This window comes from Astatotilapia calliptera, chromosome 13 (assembly GCF_964374335.1).
Source record: "Astatotilapia calliptera chromosome 13, fAstCal68.1, whole genome shotgun sequence".
NCBI classification, from domain to species: domain Eukaryota; kingdom Metazoa; phylum Chordata; class Actinopteri; order Cichliformes; family Cichlidae; genus Astatotilapia; species Astatotilapia calliptera.
The window spans coordinates 18565123-18585137 of record NC_137434.1 but is presented as its reverse complement, the minus strand read 5'-3'; the positions used below and the strand labels follow the sequence as shown (position 1 = coordinate 18585137).

The 20015-nt window shown below is 37.7% G+C and overlaps 1 protein-coding gene and 1 long non-coding RNA gene across 2 annotated transcripts in view; one reads left to right on the top strand and one right to left on the bottom strand.

The window, feature by feature from the left end:
• LOC113035231 (protocadherin-15-like) overlaps positions 1 to 20015 on the bottom strand; it is a 238074-nt gene that overhangs the window by 181822 nt on the left and 36237 nt on the right. The gene's annotated exons all lie outside the window — the stretch shown is intronic.
• On the top strand, positions 10412 to 11791 carry LOC145419756 (uncharacterized). The gene is made up of 2 exons (XR_013901097.1): positions 10412 to 10804; positions 10883 to 11791. It is a non-coding gene; the product is annotated as an uncharacterized LOC145419756 (long non-coding RNA).

Here is a 20015-nt window from a genome sequence, read left to right as displayed (position 1 = left end):
TGGGTCTCTTGGTTGCATCAGCAGTAACCAAGTAACCTACTTATATGCTGCGCTGTGAGATAAATTTGGGTTCTTTATTAACTTGAGTGCCTGGTATTTTTATCATTTTCTAAACTTAATACTTATTTTCACTTTTAATTTTAGAAGCTATGTTTTAATAAATATCAATTATCTGATAGTTGCGGGAGAGGTCAAATACTTAGTTTACAAAACCACTAACTACTTATATAATTGCTTAGAACTTGTTTTTTCTGTCTAACTATACCAACATCTGAACATTACTGCTTTTGCAAATGTATGAAAAAAAAAATCTTAATTTTTATCATTTTAACAATTTACATATTTAAAGTGTCTGTTGGATATAATGCCTGTAGGCATACATTCAACATGATTCCTCTGGTATTTTGGTTCATATTGGCAGGATTGTATCCTGCTGTTGCTTTAGATTTGTCATCTGCACATCCATGTTGTGGATCTCCATTCCACCACATCCCAAAGGATTGAGATTTGGTGACTGTGGAGGCCATATAATGAACTCAATGTCATGTTCAAGAAATCAGCTTGAGATGATCTGAACTTTGTGACATGGCACATTAGCCTGCTGGAAGCAGCCATCAGAAGATATCTTCCTTTCTGATGGCAATGTACCTAACACAGTGCCTAAAGTGTACCAAGAAAATATGTCCCAAACCACTGCACCGGGAAAACTGTTGATATAAGTCAAGATGAATCCTTGTTTCCATGTTATTTACACCAGGTTCTGACCCCACCATCCAAATTATGCAGCAGAAAATGTGATTCATCACACCAAGTATCATTTTTTTCAATACTGTATTGTCCAACCTGTTGAGCCTATGTAAATTATAGCCTCAGGTTCCTCTTCTAAGCTCACAGATGTGGCACCTATAACTGATGTGCTCCAAGGTTGACATGTTGCGTGCACAGAGATGCTCTTCTGCATACTTTGGTTGCAACGAGCAGTTGCTTGAATTACTGTTGTCGTCTTATCACCTCAAAGTCTGGATATTCTGCTCTGCTCTCTGACTTCAATGCATACTCTCTTACAAAACTGCCACTCAGTGGAACTGCTATCTAAATTGGGACCTCCTTGTAAACCCTAGAGATGGTTGTGAATAAAAATCCCAGTAGATCAACGGTTTCTGAAAACTCAGCCCATCACGCACCATGTCCAAATTCACTTAAATCACCTTTCTTCCACATTCTGATTATAAAACTAAAGCAGCCATGCTGCCATGTCATTGGTTGGTTGTTCGTTAACAAGGAGTTTAACAGCTGCACCTAGCAAAATAGCTGTGTGCATTTTCAAAACATCATCATTTATATTTGCGAGGTGACTTCGGAGTTCTAATGTCTAAATTCTTTTTTTTTAAGATGTTTCATTGTAAAAAAAACAAAAACCTACATTTCCTCTCCTAAAAGGCTGCTTAAGTGACAAGTCAGCCAACGCACAAAGAAATCCACTCACCTCTGTCACTTCCTCTGACTGCTTCCAATGCTTCAAAGGATTCTGTAATGGCCGGTTTAAAATACAGAGTGCACTCACTTGTACTGAAATAGGTCTTTCATGTGCCAACACAGCTCTGTGGGTAACATTCATGTGACTAAAGGTACTCTTAGGAATTATCAGGATTTCTATAAAGATCTGTCTTAAACTTTAGCCAAATCTTCACCGAGGTTACAAGCAGGAACAAAGAATCTGCTTAAACTAACTGCACATCAATCATTGTATTGTTCTTGCCTAAAGAAAATACACATTTCAAAAATCACCATGTAGGCTGTAGAGAGTAAGCTAACGGACCAGCAAACCTAGAGTCCAATCAGTTGAACAAAATGTGGTGATGTGGTTTGATGCACTCTGCCTTAGAAAGTTAAAATATTATGTTTGTTATCCTCAAGAGGAATCTGCTGACCCAAGCCTTGCATAAAATATAGATGTCAGCACAATTATGAATGTATTGATTTGCATAAAGCAGGATAAGATTACAAGGTAGTCCTAATCTTAAAATGCTAAGCCGACTCCAAAAACATGACACAGACGATAAGTAGGCTAAAATGAGTCAACAAATGAGCAACAGCTATACAAATCCTGTGAGACATTTATGTGTTTATTTTGTGCAAATTATGCAACATACTTACACAGAACGAAAAGCTAACGAACTAATGATACCAATACTGAATTGAAGGGAATACAACTTTGATATGAAACACAGCATGGTGTAAAAATGGCATTTTGTGACAACAGACACTGAGCTGATCAGCGTCCCACCTGCCGATATTACAAAAACTTCAAAAACAGAACTAAATGAACTTATGGACAAAAGAATTATTGAAGAATGAAGGCCCTAATGGGACAGATAGTCTAAGTAATACATTGATTTTTGAAATGTAAATGCCAACAGGTAAGCCTACTATTTTTAGATTTTTAGACTTAACTACTTTATACTTAAATGCAGTCAAACTAGTGGCTTCTTTTTGTGTAATTAATTATGCTCCAGGATATTGAGCAAAGACTCAATAAATTAAGTTGATTAATAAGATAATAAGTTAGCTCTAGCAGTCTCTGTCAGGACTGTGTGAGTCCAAAGTGTGAAAACAGCTAAAAATAATGACTTAATTATGGAAGGCTATTAATTCAGCTTTTTTCCCCCCTTATTAAATTATCACCAACAGTTGCCTGACCTATGAAAAGTGGGCCTGGTAAGAAAAAAAAAAATTGCATATGCCTTGCAAAACAATGGTGACAAACTCACAGCAGTGGAGTGCCATTAGTTTGTCACCATTTTAGCTTTAGACTCAGAGAATGTAACAGGTACATTGATGATGTATGACCTGGTGCTTTCCCACATTAATAACTAATAAGTAAACGATAAGTGAATCCATAAAAATCAGAACTATGAACAATAGCGCTTGCAGCTAAAATGATTTCTTTGGATTATTGATGGATACTGTTAGAATTTTAGAGTTAATAATGCTGTACCTTTGAAAATATTTATCCTCCATAACTGGGAAACTGGATGAAGTTGAACTCTAGGACGAACTGTAACCCTTAATTACCACCATAATAAGCTAGATAGCAACATTTAACTATTAAATAAAAAATGAATTCAAAAGAATTTTTCACCATTTCAAATTTATGTATCAAAATAATCATTTAATGAACAAATATACAAATATTGCATGCTAGCATGTATTTAATGGTATGTTGAGAAAGAAAAGTCAACAAGAACTACAGAAATATTGAGAGCTAGAGCAATACATCTGTGATGTGATGCAGATGCAGATCTTTTCCTAGCTCACTGACAATTTTCCTTTTGGGGGAGAGCACTTGTTAATTTGTAATGTAATGTTGTACTACCTTTGTTAAAGCTGTCACTCTGTAGAGTGGACAGAGAATTGACATGTTGTACTGATGGACAAAATGTAGATAGATCATGCTCCAAGATCAATATACCAATATTTAAGTAATTCTCTAATGTAAATGGCCAGCATTTATATAGCGCTTTTCTAGTCCATAGGACCCCAAAGCACTTTACACTACATTCAGTCATTCACCCATTCACACATGTACAGAAGAACAAGTGAACTGGCATATAGAACTTGGGGCAAATGTGTAGTTAAATGTATTGGGGATGGTTGTCGCAGTGCTAAAACAGTAAAATGAGGAAAGGCAGATGATATGGAACTTTGATGAGAGAAAAAATATATATCAGCACTCAGGAATTTCATGATTTTATTAAAATATATCCTGTCAAATTACATTGCTACCTCTTGGTGCAGAAATCAGATTACCTGCCAATCACCTGTACTGCACCTGTGTCTTTTGCTCATTTCCATGCTCACTCCAGCGTGTCATACTTCTTCAATGCTAATGGTTTCCATCCACACTCTCTACTCATTTCATTACACCGCAGGTGGTGAAGATGAAATGAAGAGTTTACTACCTCTGATACCTGACACTGAGCTGATGATCTGATAATGGTAGTCTGGCTGTGCCATGCCCACCGTTCCTCACATGGAAATGGAGAAGTTGACAGTAAATCATAACAAAAGCATACAACCCACATTATTTCTTCTTAATCTGCAAAATAACACTGGAAGGCGAAAACACCAGCACAAAGATGAAAAGGAAGAGGAAGGCATGCTACAGTTGCTCCTGTTTCCTCTTCCTCTCCCTCTGCACTCGGACTCAAATCATTTCAGGCATCACTACCCACAGGTCTCTTATCAAATAATATTGAAATGGTTGCCCCGAGGTGTCCATTGTGCATATGAATAAAGTCATATTTGTTGAATGATAAGTAAGTTTATGACAGTAATGCACTGTGGGGAAGATATTCTTTATCCTATGATGAAATCCCATTTTAATAACTCGTGGTGTATTTTCACTTTGTGAAATCTGAGACACAAAAAAAGAGGTTCAGATGTTTTAAAGTGTCACGATTATATCTAGCTACACTTGAATGTGTTCTAACAAATACTCTTTTATAAAATGGATCACATGACTGCTATATGTAAAAGCTCATATGAAGCCCCATGATCACCTATGTTGCAGTCTCACTGAGCTCAGTAGAGGGCTTTATCACCCCTACAGCTCATTCACTGTTTTGTTTTTCCCCCTTTGGCATACAATTTTACAGTTTCGGTAGATTCTCAAATATGTCATCAGTGTTGCTTCAAACGGCGGTATGCAGCTAATGTTCATGTCAGTTTGACGTGCAGCCCGTAACTTTTTGCTCACACATTTCCCACAAGACTTTATGAGGTGGTAATATGTCAGTGTTGCGGCTTGATATGTGGAGAGCAATTAATTAAACTTTTAAACAGTTTGAGTCTTTGTAGTTATTAAAATCATTTGTACAAACAGACAGATATGAGTCAATGTCACAGCTTTGGTCCTGCTGCTGGAAATACCCACTTGAGCATGGCATGCCTGGTCATATATATATATATGTGTGTGTGTGTGTGTGTGTGATTTATCATCCCCCTAACAGGTTTGAACTTCTCTTTTCAGTAACATTTGCAGAAAATGACTTACATAGCTGCCTTCTGTCAAATAAAGCACATAAGCCTAGGTATTTTGTGACCTATTTTCCAAGATTTACTTCTTCAATAAGAACAAATGGCTATGAGGACCGCAGGCATTAAGACAGTGTTGGCAATGCTCTTCATTAAAAAAAAGACTAAAATTTAAAGTGGTAACAGCATCAACATATAACTAGCATTATATTACATTACACAATTTACAATAAGAAAACACATTAACCCTAAAATTACAGCCGTGACTAAAGGCCCAATATTGTTTCATATGTTAATTTCTCAAGAGCTGCAAAACTGGTGCAGTCTTATTAGTTTCAGCACCGAACACACATTTTTTTTTTCTGATGCAACCAACAAGATTAGATCATTAGTCAGTCATGGGAGTATGGCAGCGCTTGTTAATTACTGTTTTATCACACACATACACATACCGATCTGCCTGGTGTGAGCATAATTATAAAAAGGTGAAGTCTAATTGAATTCAAAAAGCTCATACAAAGTGATCTGAGCACAAAGTGCCTTAAGCTGTGTAACTGTGGACTGCTGAGTATTATAATTTAATATTGAATGAGAATGATGAGACAAAGTAAAATGGAAAGCCACCCAGCTGTCTTAAAATTCTTCATTCTTGGAAAAAACAAAGAAGCTACACCAAGTTAAGAGTGACCATGCAGTGGCGGTCTCATTTCGACTGCCACCTGTATGCACTATACCCTACGGGTTCCCCTCATTCTTCATCCTTTGTTATGAACAAGACACTTCATTACTTCTAAGGATAATTCACCACTGCCTAATTTTTCCCCTCTGGTTCACTTCAGTTACCAGAGTATTTTATAACCTCTTTACTTCTTCCTATTAATACTTAAAGAGAAGCTGCCCGGAGCTGCCTGTCCTTTATCCTAACAATAAAAATGGTATATACAGTCCTGAAGTCCAAACCAGAGTAAAAGAACTCATTTCTAGCAGTATCCACCAAAGCTTCAGTGCAGAACGAGCTTAATATGTAATTTGTCCATTGAAACTAAACGCAGGTTTAATGAAAACCTCGAATACAGTTCAGGGGCTTTATGGGAATTCTACAGCATCTCGTCTTAGTGGCCATTCTGAAAATTGCTGAAATCTAGACAAACTTACAGCTGTTACAGGTACTGCTCCCAACTTTTATACTGCCTGAAACAAATAATGCTTTATGTCGTCTTCTGAAAAAAGGTTTAAAAATTAGAGAAAACTAATCAGCAGTGATGTTGATAATATCAAAGACACTGATAAATGAGACTGTTTCATCAGTTCACTGACTTAAATGGAATATATGATGCAACACATCTTACATATACCACAGAAACAGTTTTACAATACATGAAATATGCAATAAATGCACAACGATATCTATGAAATTACACATTTTTCCTACTCTATGATTGGTTAAGTATACAAAACCGTGTCTAGGGTGCTGGATCTTTCCATTTGCTTTTATACTACTTTCTTTATGGAGCATAACTTGCCTCTCAGGCACCTGATAAACTAATATTTTATAGATCTCTGTCATCCAATCATATATTGTTTGTTAGACATCTTATTGAAAAACAACAGATCAATTGACTTCTGCTGAAAGAAGAGATACAGAGCAAATCAAAAACACATGACCACAAGTTTGCAAGCTCACATAAAGACACTGCATGTCAAAAATGCAGGGCCAGATGTTTCATTATGCATCTGCAGTCCATTGCCTGCCTCAATTTAAACTACCAGTGGATTACAAATAAAAAAACAATGCAAAGGCTAGTCTGTGGCATGCACATTTAAAGCTATGAGTACTATAGTTTAAAGCAAACATCTTAACTCAAAGGCCACTTGCTAGCCTTTTCTGGACATTTTAAAAGATTTAATAATAAGACAGTAAACTGTATTGGACAGCACTGCGTCTTCACAGGGAACTTGACTTGTCATAGCAAGAACAGCTCAGGTGTTACTAATAGCAGCAATGAAGTTCACTCCATTTAAGCATCAAAGTAAGCCAAGCCACTGAAGTCACTAAAGGGAGTACAGCTGTCATTTATGTTATCAGTGACAGCTGTTTGTTTGCTGCTGTGAGAGAGGAAGAAGTCCATTTCTAGTCTGAGCAACAAAAATCAACATGAATATAGTTTTAGCACCGAATGTGTTCAAGAATGATCAAAATCAGGGTCTTAAATAATAATTTAATTCAAACTGGCTGAGCAGGCTGTGATGATGCTTTGTGAGAATGGAGTGATTAGGTCTCACAAGTAACTGGACTACAGCCTACAGCCATTTACAATAATATGGACTTGCACTGCTTTATACTTCTACTGTCGTTCATGCATTTTGAAAATTAGCCCTTAAAATGAATAAGTTCTGATAAAAACTGGGATTTTCAAAAAAAGGTTTCTACACTCTTGCATGAGTAGATGCTGGGATCAAGTCAGTGTCTTGTTACATTTCTGTAAAAGACTCGTGTGAGTCACTGAATAGACTGAATGAGTGAATCACGTTTTGAAGCATTATCTCCTGCAGCGCGATAGGCTCCCTCTCACACACTCAGGGGGAAGTTACTGTATGAATATTCATGTAGAATACCGTTATTGATATGCATATGAGGCGAGATTAAAAAAGAAAGAACGGGGGGGAAGTCAGCTAATAGAAAACTGCAGCTGTCCAATTGAGAAACTCCGCGCAATTTAAGTGATTACGGTAATCATACTCATCAACAACTGGATCACTGAAATATTTTTAAAAACACAGCCGCAGTCAGCCAAACTACAGGTCATACCTAACCACAGGCATTAGCTAATGATATATTAGTGAGAGATGCTGCTTTCAGTCAGTGTTTGAAAACTTCACCCTCCGGAGATTAGCGGTACACATCAATGGGCAGTTAAGGTAAACGACTGCGCCTTTCTAATCGATTACTCGCGTCACGTTGGGGAACATCTATAATACAGTTTTAAAAAGAAAGAAATACTAGCAGTGACATAAACACGCTCCTATTTCATGGTAAAAGAAGACCAATGCGCAGTGAAGACACTGTTCTACGCGTGCGGTGCTCCGAGGCAGTGTGGAAATTTAAAATCACAATGACAGTCATCCAAAACATAAAGAAGACGGCTTACCATGTTTCGGCTTAAGAAGTACTCAACAAAAATCCTTCCAGTGCCCGGAAAGGAGCCACCAATGCCGGCTGTCAGTGCAGCTACAGCCTCCCCCTCGCGCGGGCACATCAGCACTGCTGCCCCGATCTCTTTAACCAGTCACAGCAAGGCACAGCAACACTCCACCCGGACCCTAGCCTGGCTCCACCGCGAGATAACTGCCCCCTTTCTGTCTCTCTCTAGTCATGACGTGTGAACCAGGTAATCTTATTACAAGAGGTCATGAAAGGTGAGACCGGCTAAAGCACAGTTGCCCCTCCTCCCACCATATTTACTGGATATGCACCTGGCCAGCTTGGGTCAGTACTCTCTGAAAAAGACTCATCTTCAACAGGATGATAAAGGATGATGCGGAAAAACCTAACTAATTAACAAGCAACAGCAACAAAAAAAAAGTCCCCTTATCTTCTCATTAAGGTCAAACTAATCCATAACTTATTACATTGTGAAATGCACAGCCATTCTCTCACATAGCTAACCTGCACTTTCTGAAGGTCAACAAAAGCCATTTACTGTCAGCTGTCGATTATTTCTGAGCGAAATCTATTATTCTGCTCTGTCTGCACCAATTGGTGCTGAGAAATGACACCACTGACTGGAGGCAGTCAGCTATGATTCACCTGTCACTTTGCAACAGTCGCTGGACTTTTCTTCCCTACAGCTTAACCAACAACAAAAAGCCTTCCATCAATATACTCTAATTAGCTACTGTGCCGAATAAGTCACAACTAAAGGTTGCACAGATATTCAATAAAACAGTTTCTACACAAGAGACACTGCTGTGGAGGGGGCGGGGGTCTTGTTCGCAAAGATAATGTCAACAGCGATGAAATTTTAGACAATTCTTCTAAAAATGTGAAATTATCTTTCTCAGACAGCAGATGTAATTTGGTGAGAACAGCTTGTCTCCATTTAGCAGGCGCAGAGAGGCACAATAGAGTCATAACAAAGTCAAATTACATGACAGAAACGAGTATCACAACCATCTAATTAATGAAAATTAAATTTAATACTTTTTAGTCCATGCATGATCACAGTCAAGACAGATGCTCTAAACATTTGAACAGACTGATGAAAATAGTGGACCCTCTAACCTCACAGTCCCATCCATGAGAGAAATAAAAAAAAAAAGATCAAACCTACACCTGGACACCTGCATCATGTTATCCACTAAAAAAGTGTTGCCACAGTTTTGAAACATCACCAGTATTGTCAGTGAAATTATGTCAAAAATAGGGCTTTAAGAGCTTCCACATTATGAGTTTTACAGAACAGAAAGCATATCCATGCTTGACCTGTGAGAACAGAAAAAAAAACTCTCAGCAAACAGGCTCATTTACTAGTATTTTGAAATTGAAACAACTTTAAACTGCATCCTTAATAAATAAATGGAATCAGATGTTCTTCAACCTTTCACAATCACAAGCCTCATTATAATGTTTCTCCTGTAATTTTGTGTGAAACTCATAAGTACCAACCACCTTTTCAAAAGAATGCAGCTTCAGTTCTGCGTTTCATGTTTTCTGATTTTAATCTAAAAGACCCATTTTTAAATGGCACATCAGACCCATTATTAGGATTTAAGATGTGATAAGATTATTACACATGTAGTCAGCTTTTGAAATTCAAAACTGAGTTTAAAAAGCTCTAACTGGCATGTTTCCGTATCAGCATGAAGAGATAATTTGAGTTAAGTCATGACTACCAGCACTCGGCAAATGGACTAAAGTTATGTAGCGCTTTTCTACTCAATTTGGGCACTAAGTGCTTTCTTACTACATGCCTGCATCAGGGGCAACTCAGGGTTCAGCAGCTTGCCCAAGGACACTTTGATATATAGACTAAGAGTAGGGCCAAGGATCTAAACCACAGACCTTCCTATTAGCAGAGGACCTACTTTAGCTCTTGAGCCACAGCCACCTAAAGAAAAGCTTTGAGCAAAAGCTCTCTTATAATCAGGGCCTGCCACAATAACTCCCCTTCTCATCTTTTCTCTGTTGCACCAAAGAAAACGAGGGGGCAGAGTTCAGGCAGGACTGTAGACACTCCTCAGAGAAGCATGATTAAGGGATATTCTGCTCTTGGGAAACGCTCTCGTCTCAACACCCCAGTGAAGTTTTCTTAGTGAGAAATCCCCAAACTGACATCATACATATCCAGGTTTGTGTTTCTATGTGTGTTGTATAGGGATGGGTATCGAAAACCGGTTCTTGTTGAGAACCGGTTCCCACTGTTTCAATTCCTTGGAATCGTTTGCCATTTTTGCAAACGATTCCCTTATCGATTCCAGTCGCCCCGAATGACGTCACCACGTTGCGGAGCGTCATTTACCTGGCAGGAAACATGGCGCCTAAGCGGCTCAAACGCTCAAAAGTTTGATTATACTTTATGAGAACCGATGACAACAGGGCAACTTGCAAAGTAGATATTTCATTTAAGGGAGGAAACACTACTAATATGCAAAAGCATTTGCTCACAAAACACGCGATGACACGCGTTTTTAATTCCGCTCCGGACTCGTGAATCTCAACCCAGCAGCAGCGCTAACGTTTGCACGTCCTCTCCCGTTAATGCGGCAGGTAAATAATCAACTAACAGTGCATATTATGTTAGCGCAATCTGCCTTATTACAAGACCTGCCATTACTGTACATGTAGGTGACCATGATGAGAGAGACAGACAGAGTCTGGCTGGCGCTCGCTGGCAGTTCTCGCTGCAGTCTACCGGTAGCGTCTCCTTTCAGGCCAGGATAGACTAATGTCACCGAGCAGTGTCTAAGTTTGTGGTCAAAGGCTTGCACCCATTTGCCACAGCAGATGCCCCCGATTTTTGGTAAGTGAATGTGTTTAATTGTAGGCAGGGACATTACTGGATATTCTTGTGTAACTGCCACAGAACAATTTATGTTATACTTTGTTATTGCTACAGAAGAATGTTGCAGCTTTAAGGCAGGGATGACTCCTGGAGTTGCTTTCTCACTGCATATGCTTTATTTCACAATCAGATCGATTCGATAACAAAAACATACAGCAGCTCCTCTCCTACTCCTAGCCCTTCGCTGCGGTGGAAAAAAGAACGACTTCAATCCCCTTCAAGGAACATACGTACAAAATAGTTTTCCTGATACACCAATGGGGCGTTCAATGCCATCTTGTAAATATGAGTACTCTGGCAGAGTAACAGTTCAAATGAAAAATACACCAGAACAAACAAGCAAACAAAAAAAGAAGTGTGGGGTACCTTTGAACCAATGAACAAAGTATAACAATTTATACTTTTTAACATAACCCGACCCCGTCAATATGTGATATGTCTCACAAGAATATTTATTTTATTATTTTACATTTACAATTTTTTTTTCCTGGGGACCCTGTGACACCCCATTGAAGAGCCGTAGGCTGGATCTCTCAAGATCTCACTGTTGGGTTTGTAAGGCCATGTTACTCCTAAATTTCTATCTTGTTCAAAGAGAAGATATAAAACAAAGCTCTGAGCTAATCGACCTTAGTGTTCTCCTTTTTAAAAAAAAAAAAAAGAATCGATAAGAGAATCGATAAAGAATCGAATCGTTAAACAGAATCGAAAATGGAATCGGAATCGTTAAAATCTTATCAATACCCATCCCTAGTGTTGTATGTATCATAAATGTGTATGCTTAAGTGGTTATAGTACGTCAGATAATGAGTAAATATCATGCTAACAATGTTTTTATATCTATCTATGAAGGGGCTTGAGTTGGACAAGTAATGCATAATTCATATAATAGTTCCAAAGGTTTCACCATTTGAAACTAATTATGCAGTCCCCCCCCCCCCCCCAAAAAAAGTAAATATATAAATAAATAAATAACCAACCAGGAGCAGTTGAGTTGACTTTGAGGTGTCATGTATTCTTCTGGGAATGCTCAGAGTTGTATCAATGTTTGTGGCTTTTGCCTGTATAGCCGGGGAAGCCTGAGGGTTCCTTTATGAATGGTGCACACTGCTTATTTGTATTCAGTTGAAGTTTCAATCACTAAGCAGGCAAGCCTTCTACAGGGTAATTCCTTTTAGTGATGTTGCATTAATACAACACCTTTAGTCATTTCTTTCAAGCTGAAGAAACAGATTTTGCCAAGCAGATATAGACTGCATAAAATGACAGACAGCGGCGCTTTAATTATTCTCAATGAATGCCTTCTTTTCTCACATAGAGGAGATGCAAGAAAATACTCACTCATTCTTTTTTCCCCTTGTTTTGGGTTGAAGGTGCATTGTTTCCATACTGAATTTTGCCAACATATTAAAATGGATGTTTCCAAACTTGGATAGTTGGTGGGCAAACAATTACCCAAACACCATCTGCAGGATTATTCAGCGCTATCAATTTTGATATTCAAACAGCCATTCGGTTAACATGGAAACATGGAAAGTGCAAGAACTGATGCTTCCTTCGTACTGAGGAGTCAGCTGGTGGGGTGTGTACTTCTTTTCAAGTTATTGAATCACTTGCACAATAAATCATTTAGATAGCAGGCTCAGAGAGTGTGGTCATACTCAAATAAGCAGAAAATGAACACTATTCCTTGGAAGCCCTCTCTCAAAAATCTGTTTGATATTGCCTTACCTATTTAAGTCGTGCTCTTATAGCGTTTTCTGAATAATCTTGTTAAAGAAGCAGCTCCAGTAATGCTATGCACCTTGTAAAAGACAAGAGCATGAAGATATGTGCAGTAGAACAATCCAAGTTTCATCTCGAGTTTTTTTTTTTTTTTTTTTGTAAACTTGGGACAAATTGAGCAATTCTTCTTGGTAAAGCATCATTTCCCTGGTCTGTGCGTATGCACTCAGCTGTTCAGTCCCTAAATCCTCTCTGCCTGTGAGCTCCCTTTAGGCAATCCCGTGGGAGTTTTTACATGTGCATAGATGTGCACGTGCATCTACAATTCCAGACAGAAACTCCCAAGTGTAAAACAACTGAGGAGCTCAAAATCTTAGTTCTGCATTTTAACAGCAAGTTCACATAAGCAGTGTACATGTTGTTGATTTTAGAGGCTGATGTTACCACTACAATGAGATTGCCAATAAATGAATATTTTCACTTCTTCTTATTTGTAGTGCCTGTACTGCACCAAGTTCCACAGGTGAAAAAGATGAGAAGCCTGTGGTGATGTGTGAAACCATGCGTGAAGAAAGTCTAGGGTATGATAGGGATGGCTCGCTTTTTGAGCACAGGACGGAACACTGACAAATTCTGTCTCTTCCTCTCTCAGTACATTTTCTGGAGCTATGTGAACTGGACTTCATAATGCAGTTCCCAAAAGAGCATCAACCTGCATTTACTAAGCCGCCACCCACACAACTTCAGACACTTTTTTTTTTCCTTGAAACTTTTTAAGTTTTGGGACTTTTCTCTGCACAAGGCCTTCAACCGTGAGTGAGAAGAGTCCTATGCTAGCAATTATTTAGGGGAAAAAAAAATAGCACAGTTGAATTTTGAATTAGTGTGCAAGGTTGTTAGCTACACTGTAGTGCCACTGTAGTTGAATCATTGTGGAAATTGTTGGCGCTGTCCATGGTGCTGAAAGAAAGCCTTTAACTATAAGTGTAAAGGAACAAAGCACTTCCACTGTTGAGCTTTCTGCAAACACCTTCATGAGCACATGAATTCGATTGTGAATAGTTTATTATTATGACATAAACTTTTACAGTTAAGGAAGAATTACAGTACAGTTGCAGAATCCATTTAGCAAGTTCTTACTTATACTTGCCAGTCAGCTGAAAGGATCGTGGGTAGTTAGTACAATAGCAGAAATTGCTACAAGATGGAGATACAAACAAACAAACAAACAAACAAACAAACAAAACAAAAAAAAACAGACAAAGGCACATACTGGCAAACTCACATAATTCAGCTTTGGGCACTTGTTACTATTACTTCTACTCTGGCTTATTTGGACTGCAGGGTTTACACTAGCTGCCACCCAGCCCTCTATAAAAACTGAAATTGGCTGTGTGCAAATGGAAACGCTGAAGGGTGTCTGAGTCAAATAAGTGTCGAGGGACATTCATAGTTTGGCACTGACAGCTTGTGTGATATTGAGAGGTCAGAGCAACTGAGACAGCAGACAAGAAAGAGGGAGGGAGCCATAGGGAGATTGAGAGGTCAGAGAAAGCCAACAGGACATTCTCATTCTCTCTCTCTCTCTCTCTCTCTCTCTCTCTCCCCGTGTGTGTGTGTGTGTGTGTGTGTGTGTGTGTGTGTGTGTGTGTGTGTGTGTGTATATAAAATAAAGAGGTGGGTCAAAAAGCAAGTGAACAAGAAATATATAAAAAGAAAGAAAGAAAGAAAGAAAGAAAGAAACATTATGAGCAAGTGAAAGCAGAAGAGCATGAATATAAATAATACTGCCAAATCTAATACACAAATAATGAAGTGAGGCCAATACTGACACCTCAACTATCTGAAAAAAATGTAATTGCTGTTTCTTTTGTTCTTATTAAGTATATCATTCAGATGTGATTTTAATCAAATTATAAGAGTGGGGGTCGAGCTCAGAGCAAGACAACTAACTCATCAGTGCGGCACAGAATATCCACAGGCTTAACTCTGCACAGGGGGTGGATTTAAAAATAACTGTCACTACTTTGTTCAAAATACCACAGTGGGGCATCTCCTTGCTCTTCACTAAGGTGGGAAATATGCTAAGTCTAAGAATGTAAATTCAAGCTCAAAGTCTGATAAAATTAAACATTTATATGAATTTCCAATAAGTAAATACACTAAAACATATCCACAGTTAGAGGTTCTGAACATACCTGGAATCAGGTAACATTTTGTTGCCTTTTTTCTGAAACGGCTCAGAAATACTTCTTTCCATTGCAAGAAATAATTGTTGGTGTAAAAAAGGCTTTTAGCTGCCTACACTGGATGACACTAAGGAAAACAAAGTCAACCTGTCGAATGCAGCAGTTTGCTTATATAAGGCCGTATGTCTTAGAATGTAAACTTGCATTAATTCATATTTTGCTAGCTTGGGAAGACATGATATGAAGACAGCACTGAAACATCAAATGTTATACAAAATAATATTTCCATTACAAAAATCTGCATTTTAGATACACCCAGCAGGTTCAGTGTAATATTGACATTTATTAATTTTAGTTGATCTTCACCTCCACCTACTCAAGCAGGAAATCAGCTGTCGCTTACCTGCTGTATGCTTAAAAATGTGGTGTCCCATTAAAATTTTAAAAAGAAAAAACAAACAACTATGCTACAGTATGAACACTCAGAGAAGCCTTTTTAGAATAGCAGAGTTGGTCTCTTCACATAAGAACAATTCTGCTAGGAGTGTATTAACTGGTTGCACCTGCAATGAAAACAATTGCAAAGTTATTTATGTAGTACTTGTAATTCTTTCTTTTAGTTGCCCTGCAGCTGTGTGGGAGCAGATACTAGTAAAATATGTCTCAGATGGGTGGAAAAGCTATAGGGGTTTGATAATTGGATCACATGGGGACTATAGCACCACAACCCAATCTGTTACCAGCAATCCCAAAAGCTTTAGAAACCAACAGAGGCATGTAATGAAAATGTTCGCCCTTACTGATTTTTTTCTTCTGTTTGTTTCGTCTCGTCTTTAGAGTAAATCTTGGCAACCAAGGGGAAAAGAACTTTTTTGACAGCTACCAGAGTTTATTACTGTTATGACCAGAGGCAATCATACCTCTAGAGAGTCCATTAGCACCTAAATGAACAGTTGATCTCTTCAAGAGACTGGCATACGCTTTCAACTTTTAAACTGGACAGAATCATATCTAGTGCTTATTATCCATCAAAACTTAACAAGTTTGGAAACTTGGATCAATTAAGTGCCAAAGTAAGCAGTTTCTGTGGACACTAATTGGTGTCAGAGCTCATCTTTTAGATGTCACGGTGTTCTTTTATCACTCCGTGAAATCAATACACGATTCAGGATGTTTTGAAGGAATATAGATAAAGGGGAGAGTAGAAACCATTATAAAAATGATTAAACAATAAATTCATTTTAAAATTCAGATTTACACCTTTGTTAAGCAGGATGACTGACAGATGAAAACTTTTTTCTTTTCTCCCCCCCCCATTTTAAACACACAGTGTGCATGTACTGAGCTCTATTGTAAATGCAGAAAAGACTTAATATTTTGTTCCTCACTCATGTGCACAGCTTATTTTCCATTTCTTCACCTCTATGAAATTGGGAGTCTTGTTCTGCCTTTATCTCAGTTTTGTGGATTTCGATTCCTTGTGTCTGGCACTACAGATAAGATGCCTGAGATAAGGGACGTAGATGCTATCGAGAGGTAAGACTAAGATGGGGAGATGGGGCCAAGATAAAGAAGTTTGAGCCAATACAGAGAGGACGGAAGAGACAACAACAGCTCTAAAACTTTCCCTGAACAAGGCTCCTAACCTCTGCCCAGTAGGCAGAGAGCTAATTATAAATTGGATTTCTTGTATGAAATTGAATGTCTAGCAAACAGTTTCTGGCAAAAACCAGATTCAATTAAAAATTGAATCTTTTTTAAAAATCTAGACTTTATTCCAATCATCCACCAACATAGAAGCAAGATAACCCTTTTATTTCCACCTGCAAACACACCAACCATGGCAGCAGTCGCATTTTGATGCCCGCTTTTGCCATGAGTGTGGATGTCCAGTACATGTCTGTACAAGATAGGTAATACATAATTTATAAGATACACATAAATGCTTCTGACACTTGAAATCAGATATGGGTGACGCGGCAAGGACCCAAACTGAAGGCACAACAGAATAGTTTCAGACCAAGAGCAAACTATTTCTTCATTCATTTCTTGGGCTTCACTGAAATGAACATTACTTGAAAATTATATTGAGTAAAAGAAAATTATAAATGCATATCCATTAAATCTTTGTGATCTTGTTTTGTTAAGATTCCAGACAATATGGATTGACAAAACCTAAAAACCGAGTTGGAGATAACACGTATCACCACAGTGGCTGTCAGCTTTCTCTGTCAGTCTAGGCTTTCTGCTTCAAGCTCTGAGCATGCTCACATAAAAAAAAACAAAAAAACAAAACAGTGTATAACACTGTATAACAGTGAAACACCATACTGTTGCAAATAAGATAAAAGATTAATGCTGCAGAAAATCCATTTTGGGATTTATCACATAGACTGATAAAAATAACATTTTAATTCAAGCTATTTTATTGATGAGTGTGCTCTCAGTGGTGCTGTTTATTACTCAGGTCCAGCTGCACATTGGAGCTCCGAAACTTTGAACTCAATCTATTTAGACATCAAATGTCTCGTAGCCCAATAAAAGAGGCATGGACATCACTTTATTTTATTAGCAGATCAAATTGAATTTAATCTTATTGATTGAACAGGTATTCTTGGTGTGTGCTCTGGATTCTAGTAGCTCAAATTTCAACAGTGGAAAAAGAGACTTAGCAGCAGTACACCACACACTGATACATTCCCGTTACAATGTGACACTTCATTAAGTGGTTTTAGCAAGGTATGGCTTACCAAGTTGTACATATAAAATGCATTCCCCCAGAAGAGAATGTATGTTACGCTTAAAACATGCTGTAAATAAAAAAAATCAGTGAAACGTGATGCTGCCAGACGATTTTAAAACAAAACTCAGAACATAAACTACTCTCGACCACGTTATGTGTTCAACATTAAGTCATTGGGATGATTTAGCTGGGTAAAAAGACAGTTCTTTCATTTCACAGAAAACTCTGACTTTAAGCTCAACATAGCCCATTAAATAAATAATATCACTTTACTGCATGAATCAGGTCACTGACTAAACAGTTAGATTCTTTAAGACAATAATAATAATAATAATAATAATAATGTCAATACTCAAGAATGACAAAAGCCTAATAATAGACAAATATATTGGCCAATATGGCTAGGCGATATGAGTGTCACATTGGGTAACACAGTAGCTCAAGTTTTTGTTAACATTTTTCTGTAGTCATTTTGTAGCTTATCTCATTAGCACTCCTAATGTATTAGTGTGCAGCAGTGCAAACATTAGCACATGTGCTGCTGCCGGCTGCTCCTCCTACTTTGTATGGGTCAACCTACCCTGACATGACTCTAAACCTATTGACTGTTTTGGCTCAGCTATTTTCATTGTCAATGGCCTTAGTGTTGTCTGTAAAAAAAAAAAGGTGGCAAGAGCTCTCTCGACTTTATGTTGGCCATGTTTGCCAATTTTTCTCAATATTACTGTGAAGGAAAGTTTTTGCATGCTGAATATTTTTCATCATTTTATGAGCAGATAAGGACTGAGCATATAACACCACCACATTTGGTATATAACTTGGCATTTATGGTAAATCTGTTCCCCATGAACTAGTTACTGTTTAAAAATAAATAAAAAAAATAAAAAAATAATTCACTTAAATATTCATCCAATATTTGGGAAATTAAGTTGTACCATATTAACGTGTATATAAATAGCATATTGGTGATTTATTTACCATTGACATATTATTCATGATCATATTCTACAACTACTGGACCATAAACTAGGCATTTTTAAGATGCATTTTTCATTCTAGTACTAAATAAACTACGAAAAACTAAACTATAATAAAATGTTATTTATATCTTTCTAACACTGAAAATGTTTTCATTTTAATGTGAGGTGCTGCTCATAACTAATTTGCTGGCATTGACACTTTATAACCCAAACTGGTTTACTATTCTAAGGCTGCCTCCTCTTTATACTTGGTGAATCAATATAGCACACAATTACTACAATTAAGAAAGTGTATTCTTGAATGATAGGTTACACCTTAAAAACATGGAGGACAGTTTCGTTCCCATTCAGGGGTAGAACAATAAAATAAGCACAAGTATAACTATCTCTTTTCAATCCATCCATTCTCTTTCGCTTATCCTTATTAGGGTTGCGAGAGAAGACTTATTTTTCCTGGTACCACCAGGTCAGCCAGTGCTGAGCAAATCATATGAGGTTTTGTGTCATGAACAACAACTTCTTTGCTATCAGCAAGAAGCAGTTAAGGAGGCTATTAAAGGAAACCTCTTCAAAAATGCTTTGCAGTTGTAGAACGATATCTTTGCAGTTTATGGAGCCATGTGCTTTTTAGGACCAAGACAAATGAAGACCTAGTATGCTACTAATATGCATACATCATACATAAGCAACTACAGTGACTTGCAAAAGTATTTGGCCCCCTTGAACACATTTTGTCACATTGCAGCCAAAAACATGAATCAATTTTATTGGAATTAAATAGTGGTAAATACTTGACTATCTCCACTATATCTATATATATAATATATCTCCAATATAATATATTATACAATACTTGACTATCTCCACTCATATTTCATACAGTGGCCTTTGTCATGGATGCGTGCACCATGGTGGTTTAAATGTACAGTAAGATAAAATGTTCACACACAATGACCATGAACTAAGAAATAGAATAAAATAACTGCAATCACTCAGTGACCTTCACTTCTAAATAAGAAAATGATAATTTCATTGCAAATTGGTTCAAAACTGCTGTGTGCCATGCACCCACGCACCACTTGGGTTGTATGTTTTCTGAACTTGTTAAAAATTAACTCTCCGGTAAAAGTGTAAGTCAATCTGGCAAGTGTTACAATGTGCTAATACACATACACACACAGCGAGAAAAGGCTAGGTTGTCAGATGGCACAGCCTCCCTCAATCCCCATTTGTGCTCTGCATGCTGGAACCAAAATTAAATTGACGAGTGAAACAACAG